The sequence below is a fragment of the Gopherus evgoodei genome, chromosome 16, assembly GCF_007399415.2.
Source record: "Gopherus evgoodei ecotype Sinaloan lineage chromosome 16, rGopEvg1_v1.p, whole genome shotgun sequence".
Taxonomy (NCBI): Eukaryota; Metazoa; Chordata; order Testudines; family Testudinidae; genus Gopherus; species Gopherus evgoodei.
Genome location: NC_044337.1, coordinates 11,108,582 through 11,127,638, shown reverse-complemented (window position 1 = coordinate 11,127,638; position 19,057 = coordinate 11,108,582).

Here is a 19,057-nt window from a genome sequence, read left to right as displayed (position 1 = left end):
TCTGAGAAGCTGCCTCTAAATGTATTTGTGAAAGGAGCTGGGAATCGGAGTTCTCTATTATTACCTGACATTCTGCTCTTCATATTCCTAACTGCTTTCTGCTGCAGATCAGACCAGCCTTATTTTTTTTGGTCCCATCACAGAAACAAAAATGGACAACATAGGAGCTGTACAAAGCATTTGCCAGTGGAATGATATTCACACTGTGCATTCCAGATTCTGCATCACTAAATTCAGGGGGGTTATTTGGGTAGGGATGGAATTAGCTTCTCTGCCCACATGTTCATCATTTCACCTGTATCTTCTTCCTGTGTCACAGCTTTATTATTATTAATCATTTGTACTTATAACTCCAACTGAGATCTAGGCTCCATTGTGCTAGGCACTGTACATGTGTGTCACAAAAGACAGTCTCTGACTAACTAGATGAGGCAGACAAAGAGGGGAGAAAAGGAAGGTTATTGTCTCCATTTTACAGATAGGGAACAGAGGTACAGAGAGAACAAGTGACTTGTCCTAGGTCACCCAGACAGACTGCAGCAAAACCGGGACCCGAACTCAGATCTCTTGAGACCCAATCCAGTGCCTGAATCATAACACAGTCCTTCTTCAGTCATGAGTGGCTTCAGATACTAAAAAGGAAAATAGTTCTGGTGTGAGGGGGCTAGATGGATCGGAAGACTGGTAAAGGTAGAACCTGAGGAAGGAGGGAAATCACTTTAACCCAGTCTTTAGAAATTCTCCACTGGCCAAATCCAGATCCACTGAAGTCAAAGGGAACTTTGTCACTTTACCTCAGACCTCAGTCAGACAAGGACATAGTTCTTTGGGAAGAGAAACTTTTGAATACATGCCGGGGCAGGGCTGTCCCACCGGTAAGAATTATATGCCAGCCCCATGTGGAAAAGGCAATGATCAGCTCCCAGATGAACTCTCAGAATGCTTTGATATCAGATGTCTGTTCCTGAGGAGGGAATGAACCTGCTGCATAGACACGTGTCTCCGGCTTGCTCGGTGTAGACAAGTCTCTGACTGACACCAACACGTGACAAAGCCCAGTGAAATGTAAACCAGAGTGCTGTTAGGTTCCCAAGTTTGTGCCTGCTGAGTTTTGCAACAGAGAAGGAGATTTGTGAGGGGTGGGGTCCTGTTTGGCTGAAGAGCTGCTTAGCCAAGCAGGGGAAAAGCTAAGGTAAGGGATGGTGACTAGCTTTTCCCAGACCAGTTGGCCTATCCTGGCCATATGGGTTATCCCATCGCCTCACTCCATTGTCCCTCCCCCACCACACACACACTGGCCCCTGCCTTCCTCAGCCAGTCTGGCTTCACTCCAGGTCCCCCAGGGCATGACTGCTGCTTTAGGGACAACCATCCCTGGCTCTATCCAAACCAAACCAAATTCTGAGCTAATTAAGAGAAGATCAACCCTAGCAGGCATTTTTTTTACCCCTCCCAGTGTCTCTGGGATTTAGCTGACTATTTCTCAATTGCTTTTTTGATTTCTGCTCCGGCTGCCTGCTCGCTGCTGGGGACGCAGCTCTGACCCCCCAGCAGCAGCAGCAGAAGCAGCAGCAGAATGTTTGCTTTGTTTCTGCGTCATTCTGGAGCGCCGTACAACTCATTGAAAATCCATTAATTCTCTGTCCGCACCCTATCAGATTAAACCTTCTCTTCAGATAACATTTCAAATATCGGCTGCTTCTTCTTAATATCTTTCTTCAATAAAATTTCTCTCGGCTCTGCACACAGACTCCACTCCCCTGGTAATTCCCTGTTTTATAAGTTGCGTTGATTCTTTAAGAGAACACACAATCTCCATTCCCCCTTCAGCCTGCCTCTTCTAGGCCTTCTCACTCATGTGAACAGAGAAAGCAGGTCTTGTGGGTCTCTTTTACTCCCCACTCCACCAACGGAAGGTTTCTCCCTCCGTTGGGCTAAATTTCACCCCCACCTGGTGTCAATTACACCTTTCCTTCAACAAAGTACTCCTTCCGCTCCCAAAACACCAACACACAAGTCACGGGGAAGAACAAATCAAAACCAGTAACATGCTGGACTGTCACAGATCCCTGCGGGGAGCTGGGATCCCACCAGGCTACCTCACTGCAGTACAAGCCTAAGGAGGGTCTGCCAAATACGGAAGCAGCAGCCATGCACTAGAGATGGAAACTGGAAGGGATAAGACACCATCGAAACACAGTTTGCACAGCCACCATGCTAGCAGAAGTTGGGAGAAAGAGATTGTTTTCTATTCCCATAATCGCAGACATGGGGGAGTGGGAGAATCTCTCCAGCAGTCAGGAATCCTAAAAGGCTTCCCATCAAAAAGCAACAATGAAACTCGGTTCCTGGCCCTGACAGGAAGGAGACAGACGTCACCATGCTAAGTACCAACTGGCCACCGGCTCTGGAATGGACACCGATGACAAATGGATGCTGGGAATAACCCAGAATGGAGTTCATCTCTATCTTGGGTGGAGCTTGCCTCCCTCTGACAGAGACCTGAGGGACTGTCTCTGTTATGCACTGGATCCTCTTGCCATACCAATGAAGTCTCCTTGAACTGAATTGCCAACAGGGTCAATCTGGCCTCTGGGACTCAGGGTGAGATTCAGAAATGCTTCCCCATAGAGACCAGTGTCCACTACCATTCTCCCCAGGGGTTCCATTGGTTGTGGCCAGCTTTACTTTCTGCCACCGAGCCCCACCAAAACAGCTGCTGCCAGGATGCACTGAATCAGTGTATCCTCAACCTGCCGTAGCCAGGTCCCCTGCACGGCCAATTTTGGGGTTGCTTGGCTTGGATGCTTGTTCCTTGTAGAATATAGGATGCAATCACAATGTGTCATTGTAACCTCTCTTCTGATGGACACTTTTGCCGCGGCAGACCTTCCAATCTCTGCCGAGAACCAGAGATTAATCTGGGTCCAGTAGATTTGGTAGTGGTTTAGCCAGTCTATGTTTAAATCTGTCAAGCACTAATCTTAACTTCCGCACTTCCATCATCCTCCCCTGTCAGCTCTCTGACTGGCAGAGTTATGGGGGTGAGAATGCAAGGAAAGATGGCAGGTGTCTGGGGCAGCATTGCTAGACAAAGTCACATTTCATTCCAGGAAGAAAAATGAAGCAGAAGAAAATGAGTGTGAAGGGTCAGTGTGGGCAACAGGTTTCTCTGCAGTGGAAATCGTGTGATCCCACAATACCATATCCCACACAGGCAATAAATGTAATTAGCCAGTAAATAAAGACAGAATTGGGAGATGTGGTTGACAGGCACAGAGTAAGAGGGAGGCCGGCACACAGCAACATGGAGAGGGTGGTGGTGTATATACGGGCGCACCCATTGGGTAGAATGAGACCTGCACAGTGACACGTGCATCCAGGAGGAAGCAGGAATGTGTGCGGAAGTGGGAGATGCATGAGCCGCAGAGAGAACTGAGGCATGCATTCACACAACAGTGAAGAGAGAGAGCTGAAAGAGCAACATGGTGCATGAACCCACAAGAGGGAAGTGATGGCACCACAAGGGGCAGGTGGTGTCATGAGCAGGGCAGTGCAGTAGGAGGAGTGTGGGGACATGTGCTCTATTCCCAGTTCCACCCTTCACCTACTGCATGATCTTAAGTCAGTTGTTTCCCTTCCCATTCATTGTCTGCTTTGTCTATTTATGATGCAAGCTTTTGTGGTGTGGGCAGGTGTAAGTGACACTTACACCTGCCTCATTAGTTTGGGTTAATCTAGTCCCCTCCCTTCTTTGCAGGATAAAACTCCATCTCCTTCCCAACCATGAGTGGCCCCCAGACTCAGTGGTAAGTAGCGCTATGTTAACCTCCTCTTCGAAAAAGGGCCTCCCACCTTTCTAGTGACTGACCGCAGCCAAGGCCTTCGCAAGCTCCTGCTTGGGAGAGCATCACACAGATTGACTGCCCCATGGAGGTGACAGGACAGAGAAAGTGGGGCATTTCTGGGTGCCAGTTTAAATCTCTTCCATTGGAATGATCTAAAACTGAGCGAATAATTTGCGATGAATAATTTCTCAGATGAATTTACCTTCTGTTTCTGTTCGCGGAGTTTTGCAGATCACGATTTCTTCTGACTATATTCATTATTTAAATTTATTCGGTAAATTCCTTATATATATATAGATACATAGATACATAGATAGATACAGTCTCCAAGGATTTATCATGAGCAGTTTTGCTGTAATATTGAATGTTCCATCTGGGCTGATTGCTTCAGTTGCGCTTGGCCAGCTGAATCACATGATATTGTTCCCGTCGCCTGATAGGATGAAGGCCTTATCACTGCCGACATGAATAGCCTCCTATCCAACTTCTGAAATTCACTTTGGGCTGGTAACTCTGTTGTAAAAACGTTCTTGTTAATATTGTTTATTTCATGGTAGAACCAAGATGCCCGATTTTGCTAGGCGTTATGGTGGATACATTTTGGCGCAATCCACATTCTTTAAAAACTTGGAATGAGTATTAGCAGCAATGTGTTTGCTACCTTCCCTCTGCGCCACCTCTGGCCACAGATTTCCTGCAGTTTGCTTTCTTACCTTTCCCAATCCCTCTGCTGCCCCAAACTCAGAATGCCAGGAGAAAGGGAGACATTTGCTTGTGACTCTCCAAACAAAGCCTGTGATCGCCACATTTCTTGGCCGTTCTGAACTTCTGTGGGGAGAGAATTCCATTCAAGGAGGAGCCAAAAATTTTAACTTTTGAAAGTGACTAGTGATTTCTGATTTGAGAGGCCTGAAAGGGGCCTGATTTTCAGAAAACCTCCAAAAATCAGGCTTCTTTACATTGTCTCAAGTTGGGAACCCAGTTGCAAGTAACTTTGGAAAATGTAGACCAGTGACATGCTGCTAAACAAGCTGTTTCCTGTTTTCTATCATTCAAATCAAACTTCCTTGTGTGTATTTCCTCCTTGCAGCCTGGGATGGATTATTGATCCTGGGAAAGGGGGGGGTGTCTGCTTGTTAGAGTCCAGAGTAAAAGGAGCCTGGCTTGACATTCACACAGTAGACCTTTTCTCTCCCCCTTTGATATCTCCTCCTCCCTTCTCGCACCCCCAGTCTGGAGTCCAGAAGCTGCTAGTGCATCACCACCATTTTAAAACTCAGCTATAATTTTTTTAGCTAATGGAAGACATATTGGTAAGAGTTGACATTAAGTGGAACTAATTACACTGTAAGTGCTAAATAGCTAAGAAATAAAGATCCTGTAATTTATGGTGCAGCACAGATCCTGGATAGCAGCTTCAGAGCAACTTCTCTGCAAAGTGCTTGCTGACATACATGAGCCTCAGAACTTTTCCCCAGCTGGTAGGATCCAGTCAATGTGAAATCTCAAGATCTGTAAATATACAGCATTGTGATTACAGCATAAACCCACCCCTACATTACACAACACACAGCTGCACCACTCCAGCGTCCTGGGAGAAGCTGCTGCTAATACACTCACAACAGATCATTAATTTTATTTCCAATTTTTGTTTAAAACCCCAATCCCAGGTGGGATGCCAGGGGAATGATGCATGTTGCCTGCGGTGTCCCATGCTGCCATATTGGAGGCTGGAGGTCTGTTTGTGGATGGGAAAGAGTAGATAAAACAGCATAGTTTGCCACCTGCTGAAATTGCTATAATGAGCATGAATTGAGGCCCAGGTTCGGTGACACATGCTGGCTCTACAAGTAGAAATGCTGATTGAGTGCCATGCTCTCTATTTCTTCAAGGGTGGAGGGATCTGGCACTAAATCAGGGCACACCCTAATCAAGATCAGGGTCCCATTTTGTTAAGCACTCCATGTAAGTGAGAGACAGTCCCTGCCCTGCAGACCTTGCAGACTAAATAGGCAAGATAGACAAAAGGTAGAGGTGGAAACAGGCAAAGGGACTTACCCAAGGTCACACAGCAGGTCAGTGGCAGAGTTGGGACTTGACTGGTCTCTTGATTCCCAGTTCAATGGCATACCCACACCACAGTCTCTCTCTTCAGGCTTCTCCTTCCCTTAATTATAAGTGTTTTATGTCCAGGGGGCATCTGAAGCTTTTTGTCGAGAAGCAGATGGACAAAGAGTGAGAGGAAGACAATGGGTTAAATTCACTTCTCAGTGACTCTGGAACAAATCCTTGAGCACTCAGAGCCCCCCTCCTGAGGGAAAACCCAGAGGAGGGGAGAGAACCTCAGTGAGACTTCCCTGGTGCGGTTCCCCCCTAATTATTCCAGTGGAAAAATTTGTCCCCAACAAAGCAAGCTGTGCCTCCCTCAAGACCCAGGAAACTCTGTGCTTTCACACTTCATGGGGTTCCCCAGTCCCTCTCCAGGCCCTCGGGAGCATGGCTCCAGCAGAGATGCACAGCATCCATTTGTGGGCAGGGATACTGCACACCCTTGCAGGCAGGCAATCTGAACTTCACTGAAGGGCCCAACATGGGGTGCTGGGAAGGGAGGGGGATATGGTGCTATGGATGTTACTGAACCACTTTCTTTCTAGCCACAAGCAGGAAGCTCCTTGAGTGCTTAAATTTGTGCATCAGACTCTGGGAGATCTTTAGGCCTGCACTGAAGTTGAGAGGCTGATCAAAAGTCTCTCATTGTTCCCTTGTACTCCCCAATCTGTCTGTGGTACCCCACTGTTGTCTCACATAGATTCATTGATTTTACGCCAGAAAATATCATTATGATCATCTAGTCTGATCCCTTCTGCGACTCTGGCCGAAGATCCAGAAATTTCTGCATCAAACTCACAACTTTTGTTTGAGCTAGTGCATATCCAGTACAAGCCGGTGAAACTCAGGGGGTACTGGAGATCGTCTTCACAGCTGATCGGAAAATGGAATTCCAGCGTTCTGAAATACGTTTTTATCCGTTTGGGATGAAAGCTCAAAATATTTTGCTGAACAGAAATAGTTCCATTTGAAAGCATCAAAGCAACCCTATTGAAACGTTTTCTTCTGATAACATTAAAACATTATACTATAAAATATAGTGTATTCTGTATTAAGATTATAAGGCAAAAGATGAAACAAAATGTGAATGCCAGATTGAAACAGAACAAGAGTCAACACAAAAAATCCCCTTCGATGTCAAATTGCTTTGAACATTTTCCCACTGAAACCAGCAGATTTCTGCAAAACATTGAGCTTTGGATGAAACGGCATTCTTTAATGGAAAACGATTCCACTGAAAATATATTGTCCATCTCTCCTCATCATCTATTTAGGCTGTAAGCCCTGCATGGCAGGGACTATCGCTGTGTTATATGTTCCAACAGCACCGTGCACAATGGGGCTGGGCCTCTAAACAACACCACGGTGCAAAGAATAAATAGTGGACGCTCCCTAAATATACACTGAGGAGACAGAGTGGAATTTGGGAGTGTGCGTGTGAGAAAGAAAGAGAATCAATGGGCAATGGAAGCAGGGAGAGGGGAAAATGTGTGTGTGTGTGTGTGAGAGAGAGAGGGAAAGAGAGACAGACAGCGATGGCAAAGATAGGCAGTGAAGGAGAGGTGCAATTCAGCAGTCGCCTCTGTCTGATTTGTTCCACCTCTATTATCATGCACCAGAACGTCTCATTCTTCTTTTTTTCAAGAAAGCCTAATAATGTTCCACAGGTGAAGGAGTTATCTCTGCTTTTCTCTTTTCCAGCAAAGCTAACACTCGGTACATGAAATAAAGGTTATCTTGAAAAATAGACGCTGCGACTCGCATACAAAAGAGCCCTTTCCTGTGACAGGGAGCCTTTTCTGAAAGGCTCTGCTCTGTCTCTCTCTTAGGAGAAGAAGAAGAAAACAGAATTGACTGCTTAGTACCCCATCTGGGTCTCTAAATTAGCTTTTAACCAAGAGCTAGGAGACTCCCCACCTGTAACCTGGTAGAGTGGGGTGCTGCTGGCTAGGGATGGGTAAAACAAACCTGGCTGATAAAGCTGGAAATTAAAACAGGGAGTAAAGTCAATCTACATCCCCCCTCACTCCAAAGCAGCATGGAGCCGTCAGTGAATTAGAAGTCAGGTGTTCTGGGTTCTGTTCCTGAGTCTGCTGCATGACTTCAGTCAAGGCACATCTATACTACATTTTCCCTCTCACATGTTGTCTATCTTGTCTATTTAGATTGTAAGCGCTTCAGGGCATGGCCTGTTCCTCATTCTGTGTACGTACAGCACCTTGCACCACAGGATCCTGGTCTTGACTGGGACTCCAAGGTGCTACTGTTATACACAACATAATACATATCTTCACGTGTCCTTCTTTGCAATGAAATTTGAGAGTCTTAAAATAAAGCTTAAAAGAGCCTCCGATCAGAGGCAAACAACTGAAATGAATAAACAGTAGATTTGTCCCTAGTCTTTAATTAAAGACCCATGTGAACTAATATGTTTTGCGCTGTGCCCCGAAGCTCGTTAAACAAGTTAAACCCTGCCAACTGATCTGTAGCACCTTCCCTATAATATCTTTTAAGAGTCATTGTACAAAGTAGGAATAAAGTGGGCGGATTCTCAGCGGCAGCAGCAGAAATCTCAGGTGCTTGTTTAGTATTCTGCTAAAAGATCTGTGCATGTTCATACATAATTTCATTGCAACAGCTGCCTGTCACATTCGTGTTCCCGGAGATCTACAGAATTATTTCCAAAGAGGATGTGTTTTCTTTGCTGGGTCTTTATTTAAGAATCATCAGAGCTTGGTTGAAAAGACTGTGTGGGTGGTGGTGGTGGAGTGGGGGGGATTGCATATTTAAGCTTTTACATTTATTTTTAAGTTGCAGAATTTTCCCCTCATTTTTCATCAGAATGTTGAAATTTTCTGGCCAGCTCTGAATATTATTAAAACCTTCCATGTACTGATATGATCCTGAAGTACCCCAAGGTATTTTATGCACTTTGGGCTCAATCCTGCATATTTTTAGCTCCCAAAAATTCCATAATTTTGGACATGCAAAGAGTTCAGCATCCTTGAGTCGCTGTACCTTCCACTGAAATGCAGCCACCTCTGAAGTGGAACTTGGAGGCTACTGTTTTTCCATTGACTGCAGTGGACCCCGCCTTAAACCTTGTCCCAGCAACTTAACATTACATCAGAGATGAGGACAGTAAGTGAAGAATATTTTATTTTCTGGACTAAAAGAGCAACAAGATGCCTTCTTGGCTGATATTTCAAATTAAGGTGAAAAACCAACAAAACTACAAAGAACCAAAGTAAAGTCTCCAGGAGAGAGCACAGTGTGCCTGTCTCCTCTGTATCAATTCTGCCTCACAAAGTGGCCTTTGACCTTGCTGACAGACAGACTCCTAGACACATAAAGAGGCAGTGCACAGAAAAAACCAAAATTATACCAGTTACATAGCTACCTATGCTGCAAAGCAGAAATATAATAAATCGCTGTGTTGAACTCAGCTGGTGGGGCATGACCCAAGAGCCATGAAGTCAATGAAAACTATTATTCTGTAAGCAAATTTTGATGATATGCACGGTTGATCCTAGTGTCACGGAGGGGGAAGGGGTAGAAAAAAATGACATGCACAAACTCCTCTAAAGCCAACCTCTCATTTTCATGCCAGTTTTATAAGCAATGTCTGGAAAGAAGAAGGAGAGGAGAATAGGCAAATCTAGCAGAACCAGGCATTATGTCTAACTAGGGAGACGGTTTGTGGCTGGCTCTGAACAAGGGCACTGACAGTTGGAGGGAACAGGAATGCCGGGAATAACGGCCTTCCTAATCCTTCTGCTCCCCTTATGCCCAGAAGGGGGAGCCACAGTGCCAGGACCCTTATTAAAAATGCTACAGAACTCTAGCAATGGTCCAGCACAGTGCAGATAACCTCATTGTGCATTCTGTTGTGCCAGGCACTTATTGTACAATATCCTCATGTGGGTACAAATGAATGAAAATTCATAAAACATCCAAAAGGATTGAAAAGGATGAAGGTAAAACTATTGCCTGTCCTCCTTCTCCTTTTGCATTGCCGGGAGCTTTCTGACTGACATAAAATCAACCTCTAAAAACCAAATGCCAGCACTATTTCATGTATCACGTGATGGGTGATAGCATAAGGGAACGCCATGTTTCTATAACTACACAAAGTCTTTATTAAGAGAACTCTTTATAGAGGTGTTTCAACAGCACTTAGCATTCCAGTCATGGGCACACAGACTGACTGCCCAGGCCTCCTCCAATGTCATGCAACCTGTTCTCTTCCCACCAAGTTCCATGCAGGCTGCTACAAGCGCCATTCTTCAGCATACTCCTGGCAGTTCCTACTAGGTTCTGTCCACCCCGTATTGCACACTTACATCAATTTTGACTCATGAATCAGAGCACAGAACATGTGTGTGGGGTGTGGCCGGGGAGGTGAATGGGGCTGGTGCTTGGAGTTTCCCACCCGGCTAATCTAGACAAAAGTGGTGGGTTTATTATTTTGCTCTTTTTTGTTTGTGTTCTGTTATTTCTTTCTTTCATATTTACAAGCCAGGGGCTTATTTGAAGTGGGGTTTTCTTATTTATTAATATTATCACAAGAACAGAACTGCAACCTTAAAAAAAATAAAAAAAAGCCTACATCTTTATCAAAAGACAACATCAAATTAATTTCTCCTTGGTCTCAGGAACTCATGCAAAATTTATGGGCTGTTTTTTAATTTTCTTTAGTGCGGGCAGCATGCTGTTTGTGGTACGGAGGGGAGGGGAAAAGAAAAGAGGCCTGGGGGGGACGTGTGCAGCAGAACTGCCTGCACTGACACAGGCCCATACATGGAATGACCTTGCTCGCATGCCAAACTTCACACGGAACAATAATGAGAAGGCAGCAGAACTAATCAATTTGGAACAGGGCCCATTCCCTCCATCTCCCTCATGCAGCCTGGCCACTTAGAATTCAAGCGGTGTCCCGAGTTTTTCGTACAAGGCTGCCCTTTGAACACAAACACAATGACTTCTCTTACGTAACCCAACAGGCAATTTAGCAGGTTCACAACCTAAAATAGAAGCAGAATTAGTTTTTGTATTAATGCACCTTCTTCCCCCACCAGCTCTCATACCCTTTTTTCTTTTGCTGGGCTCTGAAGCATCAGTTTAGAGAACTGCAAGAACCTGCACTTTCTGTCCATTAACTAGAGCCAAGGCAAGGACAGGCACCTCAGCAGCATAGTGACTGGATGTTCCTATATTACTGGGACCCTCCTGATATTAGGGATTCTGTCTTATATAAGCAACTATTCCCCCCTGCCCCATAAAAAGTGCCCCTATTTTTCACCCTTGCTATCTGGTCACTCTATCTATTGAAGGAAATAGCGTGTGGTCTTGTATATGTGGTCTCTGCCACTGACTCATTGTGGCAAGGTCATTCGATCCAATGTTTCAAAAGCCTTCACTGAATTTGGGGGCTACTGATTTCTGAGTGCCCCATCTCCGAAACCACAGCCAAAATATTAGCAAGAATCATGGGCCATAGGCAGGGGCTGGACTGGGTGTGCAAATTATCAACATCCATATAGCCAGCCAGGAAGTTTGTAGCTCAGTTCTTAGCATACTTTGGAACGCCAGACAAAAACAGCAGAGCGAATTCATGGATTCCTAGATTTTAAAGAAAGAAAGAACCATTTGAATGGTCTATTCTGACCTCCTGTTTCAAGCAGGCTAGAGAATATCATCTTGAGATTCCTGAATCAAGCTTTTTGGTTGAAATGGAGCATATCTACTACTAAGATTTCTAGTCTTGTTTTAAAGACTTCAGGCACCCACCACATCCTTCAGTAGTTAGTTACCATCACTGTTAAAAAAAGGCGTGTTTTATTTTTCCAGTTTGAATTGTCTAACTTCAACTATTAACCCCTGGATTTTGAATTTACGGGCAAAAGATTCTCTATGCAAATTCTGATCCCCTGAGTCACCCATTCCCCTTGTAGATAGAGCAAATTGTGCACAAGTACCAACGTGAAAGGTGCATTAGAAATGATCAGACAGACAGAAGAGAGAGATTAGATTAGATTAGATGTATATATCAGGGGAATTTCATCCAGTTTTTTCATTACGCTATTGAATTTTGTCCCTGTTTACTTCCTGATACTTAGTTTTTAAATGTAATGAAGGAACATCCCATGCTGGGGACTAGTTTCATCCCCTCCCACACTCATTCCTGCATGGGCAGAGGTGCAAATTCATCCTTGTTGGAGATGGGAGGCTCAGGGGTGTGTGTGAGGGGGAGTAATTTCCAAAGAGAGTTTCTTCACCAGCTGGGAGGAGATCTCTCTCCTCTGCAACTGCAGCATGAAAGGCCTGGCTTCGCAAACACACTTCAAAGATGCCACACTATTAAAAATACATGGACATCGTGTGGATCTAAGCTAAATACATATGGCCTTTGATTGTCTGGCATTTCCAATTCATACAAGAACATTACTGGGATGCATTATTGATGATCAGTAGCATTTCACCGTCTCAAACAGAGGATGGGGTTTTTTTTCCCTCCTCCCCATCTCCTTGCTCAGAGATTGAACTGTTTAATTAAGCCTTGATTAACTGTATTTACAATTCTAACTGTCACTGATTTAGTTCTGGAACCTCTCCGGCTGCCAGCTGCACTCCTCACTGTCAGAGACAGGGTGCCATTCACAAGGAAGCTCACCCCCTAGAAGTCTCAGCTGCATGCTGTGATTACCAGGGCACATCTGTCCAGCGTGGTTTCTTGGCATGCACAGCAGTAAAGTTGGAGCTGGTCTCTGGATTGAAGCACCCTGCTGATGCTGCTCTGGGGAGAAGGGGACGAGCCACACTGCAAATGAAGAGGAGGATCCCGAATGTGAGAGGAAAGCGAATCATTTATTCAGCGGGTGTGGGCATGATACCACAGTGACGAGTGACAGGCCACTGCTGCAGGAAAGGTCATGCTGCTGGGAGTCCCAGATGGCACTGACAGGGTGCCGCTGTGGGTAAGCTCTCATAAGTTCATGTTATTTGATGCTCAGCTAACACTTATCAAGGCAATATTGTGAAGACGCTGCACACAGCTAACAGCCCAGCTAGCATTCCTAGATCAGGGAGGAATCGCCCACACCCACACTTGCAGTTTGCTGGGCACTGCTGGGAGGACGCTCGCATTGCTGGAGTCCTCTTCATCATTTCTCTCTCCAATTCTGTCTGTGATTCGTTCATTTATTACTATTGTTTATTAATTATAAATTTATTATTAATTATTATTATTAAAATAAATTATCCAGAGGCGAGAAATTAGGGAAGGGTAGGGGGGATTTGAAAAGAGAAAAGCAGAGTCATTACCGCTGAGAAATCACTATTGAAACGTACTAGCTCATGACTCATCTTCCTGAAAGGAGCTAATACCTTAATTTCATATTTCTTTGCTCAAATGGAGACCAAGGCGTAAACCAAAATGAAACTTTACACTAATGGCTTCTTAATTACACCCATCTAAAAGCAATTGCCTCAGTTTTAACAGATACAAAATTAGGGTTGATACAACCACAAGATGGGAACCTGTGCTGCAAGGTCACTCATGAAGCGAGGAGTCCTAAGGGGCAGACCAGAACAATGCTGAAAAGGGGGTGTTCCTGGTAATCCCCACACAGCAGGGCTGCTCATTGTCTTCACTCACCAACCTATCTGCAATCTCAGAAGGTGTCAGCTCTGCACAGGAAAAGGTCCCCAGGTGTCCCCATGCCTTTGTCATCCTGAAATAGGTGCAAGGTAGAGTCTGTATCCCTATACTGCAAGCCTTTATACATCTCCTGCCAGCTGCCTCTGTGATGCATCAGGAGTGGAAGTGGTAGCTAATGAGTAGGGCAGGCTGCTGGGAGTCAGAACTCCAGGGTACTAACTCCTGACGCTGAGACCGGGGACAAGGCACGTCACTTCTCTGTGCCATGGCTTCCTCTCATGCAAAAGGAGGCTAATTTGTAGCTATCTAGGCTGAGGTTTGATGGTTAATTAATGCTTGTCTGAAGCTTTGAGATTCTCTGCTGAAAGTCACCATAGAAACTCAAAGGGTTGTTATTAGTAGGATTAGTACGAGTCGATTTCTGCTGGCTCTTGTACCCGGTCTAGTGGCTTTTCTCGAACTTAGACAGGTCCAAAGAAATGAGCACACTTACTACTTGGGAATGGTCAGGACAAATAGGGGGTCAGACCTCAATTTCACTGGTCATCTGAAAGGCAGCAACTCCAGCGGCACAGTACTCCCTCGGGCCAGCTTGTTGCACTGCTGCAGCCAGGGACTCAGAGAGGGGCAAGCGCGGCTTACTGAATGGGCCCACTGCTTACCGCCTCTGTTTGGCAAGGTCTCCTCCATCCTGGCTCAACCTGCTTAGATGAGGTGCAGTCCCCTTTAAGAGCCACGAAGAGCACTGAGCACATGGCAATGTCAGCTGAGGAGCAAGGGGCCTGGGTGTCCTCTGTCCCTTGTGCCGGGTCGCACTGCTGAGTGAGATAATACAATGACTGGATAATTAGAGTAATCAGGAATCGTTCTGCAATGGCTGACTTTTAATTGACTTCCCCATTACTGGATAATGATAATGCTCCTTCTCTTGCCAACGCAAACCTTTCCCACCCCTGCCAAGGAATGGGAGGAGGCGGCTGTTTAACCTGAAGGGGAGAGTGCACAGCTGTCCAGACTACATTCTGGGTTCACCATCTCATTCCAATTTACTTGGGAAAGTGAAAGGAAACATTGAGCTTACGATAACGGAAGGGGACACAGAGAGAGCGAAAGAGAGGGTTCCTCTGATTGAAGGAAAACATGTTGGAAAAAATAGTTCATCCAGAGTCCTACTTGCTTTTCCCCGGCCTTTGTCTGTTGAGCAGAGCTGTTCAGAGAGTGGCAATTCCAATTTGCCACAGCTTTTGGGGTTTCGTAATAGGACACTTTGTTTCTCTTTGGCACAAAGGCAAACCCTTTTAAATATATTCCCCAAATGGAATTGTTTTGAAATGCCCTGTTTGAGATTGAAAAGTCAGGTCTCCCATCTGGGTCTCTTTCTCTGGAGGAAACCAGGGAACCCATCCTGGACTATAGGAATCTTTCCGTCAAAAACATCATCAAAAAATCAATATATTGCCACAAAATGTCTTGGCTTTGACACAGCAGCATATTCTGATGGAAAAAAATGTTGCATTGGAAACGTTCTGCCATTTAGCTTGTAGGCTTTGGATCAGAGATTATATTTTACAGTACAAGCATCTGGCACAATGGGGTTTCAGTTGGGCCACTGAGATAGACCCATTAAATAACAATCCATTATTCTTCCAGGACTCCAGCATTGGTTGCGTTGGTAAAGGCAGCTTTTCCCCTGGTGTATGGAACAGGTGGCCTCCCGCATGGAAAAAGTGAGAGAGAGAGAGAGAGAGAGTTCATTATTTTTCAGCATTCTTGGGCCAGACCTTCAGCGGGTATAAATCAGCACTGGAATCAGCAGGCTGTGCTTATTTACACCCTCTGAAGATCTGGTCCTCTCTACCTTTGAAGAACAAAACTCAACCGTCTCTTCCCCCTCTGAAGCAAACAAATTCCTGGCGGAACGTGAGCCGGTAAATAGAAGCTGTTCCACGTGGCTGCAGCAAATACAAATTTCCAACTGGAACTTGCAAGGCTTTGTGGGAAGCGGCTGTCTATTGTTAATTCCTAAAATGCGCCTGTCCCAGGTAAGTGGTGAGGAGGAGACAGGGTGGGCCTGTAGTGACTGAGTCCCCGGACGTACTCAATTTCCATAGTTTATTTGTCTGTAAATCAGATGTAGTCATAATTCACTGCCCATAGGACCTTGCAGGGGGGTAGAAAGGCTTAATTAATGTTAGCTTGCATCAAAGCATGCTGGCAAATACATCATTGTCTATCCATCTGCCCAGGCACTTATCCCATACTCATCACCGTGCTATCTTTATGTCGGGCTCAGTTGTGATGTGCCTGAAGTGCTCATGCAGAGCGAAAGGTGCTGCTTTATTCTGTTGCACAGACTAGCCGCATCACCAGGGAGCTGAGAAGCTTCCACTACTTGGACTCTTGCTCCTATGCAGGTGTGTGTGGATGGAGCGTGGATCTGGGCTCTGCTCCTCCAAACCATTGGCCAGCACAGCTGGGATGCAACAAAGGGGGAAGCAAGCAGCAAAGAAGCTTGGACAGCTAGGGCATGCCTACAATGCACACTAAGCCCAGGTCTGTGAGTCCCGGGCTTGTGGACTGGGGGTTTCCATGCCCATGCTTGAGCGTCTACACTGCATTGTGAAGCTGGATTTACAATTGCTGGAGCCAGGTCTCACAGCTGTGCTAACATGTCCATACCTTGGCTCAGGACTGTGACTTGAGCTGTTTCCACACCACAAAATGACAGGGCTTGAACCCGAGTTAGAGAGGGTCTTGGGCTCTGACTCACCCCCCCAGCAGGGTCGTAGCACCCAGGTCCTGAGAGCTTGCTGACCTGAGTCAGACTGATTAGTGTGTTAATGGAAGGGGGCTTCTTGGACTCAAACCTAAGTCAGAGCCTGGGCTTAGTGTGCACTGTAGACATACACTTTATGGCTCGCATGAAGCATGGGGGAAGCAGAGACCAAGCCATGACTCTCTGACACATGACCTCTTAGACTGGGCTGATTGCAAAGTGCTAATTCAGCCCTTAGCATTTATTTCTACTATAGTAGTGCCTAGAGATCCCGATCAAGAGCAGGATACCATTGTACTTGGCGCTGTACATAGTCAGAGAGAAGTCATGTCCCAAACAACTTGCAATCTAAACAGACTGGACAGACAAAGAGGCAGCATCATGATCCCTGGTTTACAGATGGGAAACTGAGGCACAAAGCGATGCAGTGACTGATCTAAGGTCACACAGGGAGTCTGTGACAGAACCAGAAAATGAACCCAGCTCTCCTGAGTCCCAGTCCAGGGCCTTATTCACAAAACCAGCCTTCCTTCCTCTAGACTGTATTCCAGTAGAACTCAAAAAGGCCCCAACCAGGATAACTGTTGTAGCTACACTATATTCATGCAGTATGAGAGATGGTCCTTGGCCTAGAAAGCTCACCATCATCCCCAGAGTGTCATTCTATTTCTTCCTTAAGGAACCCACCAGCAGCTGCTCCCACCCCCAAAAGGTTCAGGAATCATTTCATAGGGCTGCAGGAAGGAGAGGGTTAAAAGAGGTGGGAGGGGGAGAGTCGCCAGCCTTTCTGGTGATGGAATGTAAATAGTGTCTTGCAAAAGAGCCATTTATCAGCTAGATTATGGAATCTGTTTGAAGATTCCCCTGGAGGATGCACTAAAACGATGGCTCATATGGAACTTAACGAGAGGTTTCGTGCAACGCGCAGGGCTCTGTGTAGGCAGGAACGCTTGCCGAGAATTAAATCTGAGCTGGAAATGTTAATAAATGCAGACACATGTTCTTGTTTGTAAGGCGTTCCTTGTTTGATTTTTTTTCCCCAGTCTCTGGATGTTGTTACAACATGAGTCCTTTTCTCTGGTCCGTCTCAGGAGAGGAACCTCCTCCAGCCCTTCCACTGTTCTGCTTTACTCCATGTTCTCCTGTTTGGCTCTCTCATGGTTGCCCACATGCCAGCAGCGGGGCATCATATGAACTGTGAGGAGATGGACCACGCAGCTTCCTGTAACTGGCACTGAAAGGAGGAGAAGAATAAGGGCCCAAGGTTCCAGACAAACCCATTCTCAAGTACCAGGCCAAGTGAACCATCTTTGCTAACCAAGGGCCATGGAGAGGACTGCCTGGTAGACCCCTGCCCAGGACTAGAGTGCAGCCCTGCAGCAGAACTGGGATCTCACAAGTCCTGCAGGACCCACTGCCATAATAACAGGAGAGGAATTAATGAATAGTCCCTCGCAGGGCTCTGATCCCCGGCTGCTCTGTCACTTGAGGGAAGGTAGACCAGGAAACCCTGATGAGGATTCATGAGCTCATTCACAGCAGTCAGGGCCAGGGGAAAGCAATCTGAGGCTAGAGGCACATCACAACATAGGGTCCCTATGTTGTGGTCCTTCCCTTCACTTAGAGGGGCATTGACTTGGAGGGGTCTCTCTTCCCAGAGAAGCAGGAGCAGTGGCACCCTGCAGGAGTGGCAGAAGGAACCCCGTCCTCCATGGAGCAGCAGCAGCCTCAGTAGGAACCTCCCAGTACTTCCCCCAGTGGATGGAATGTATCTGCTTGGTTGGATGGGCTAGGACCACTGCACTCACACAAAGTCCTCTGTGAGGGTGGTGTTGGCAGGGCCCCCCAGAGGAGTGGGCCTTGGAGTTACTGCTCCCATTGAGATGCATGGGGCAGTTCCGTCATCTCAGAATGGTTGTCAGGCTCTCTGTACGCTCAGGTAGATGTTGCTGTGTCGGTTACATTTATAAGCTTTTCTTTACAACCACAAGGGCTAAGTTGGAAGCTGAGATTCTTCCCTCATCACCTGACTCCAGGAGCTGGGGCCCAAGATTGAGGTGATAGTTTCTAGGCCTTCGTCTGGTCCTAGGAAGAATTAAATGAATTAAAGAATTCTATGTAAACAGAATGAATTAACAGGAATGGAATTTGTTCCTATCTGGCAAGGGACTTATACACAACTCCCTAGAGGAGGATCTGAGCAACATTTTTCGGCAGCTTGGAATGAGCTCTAGTATTCTGTATGCACTGGCCTGGGAGAAGCATCTCTGAGCTAGACTGTTACATTCTCTGGACTGATGGTGTTCCCAAACCAAATCCCCAGATTTGGACATCCTTGAACTTTGGAATGATTCAAATCAGAACCTCAGCTCTGTGAGTTCAGCCCAACAATAGACACTGGGAGTAGCCCTTGGGTCCAGAGTCAAAGGTGGAATATGCTCTTTCCCTGATGTCTTGATCCTCCTAACTCCTGCCACGAGGGCAGAATTTGGCCTAATGATTTCAGGCTAGCATTTTCTGCAGCGGCCACTCAAGTCTCAGGACCTCCATTTTTGGCTGCCCAACTTGAGACACTTCCTGAGTTCCGGAAAGTGCCAGGCGCCCTCTGCTCCTATGGCCTCTGGTTCATACTCGGTTCCTCTGAAAATCAGACCCAGGATGGGC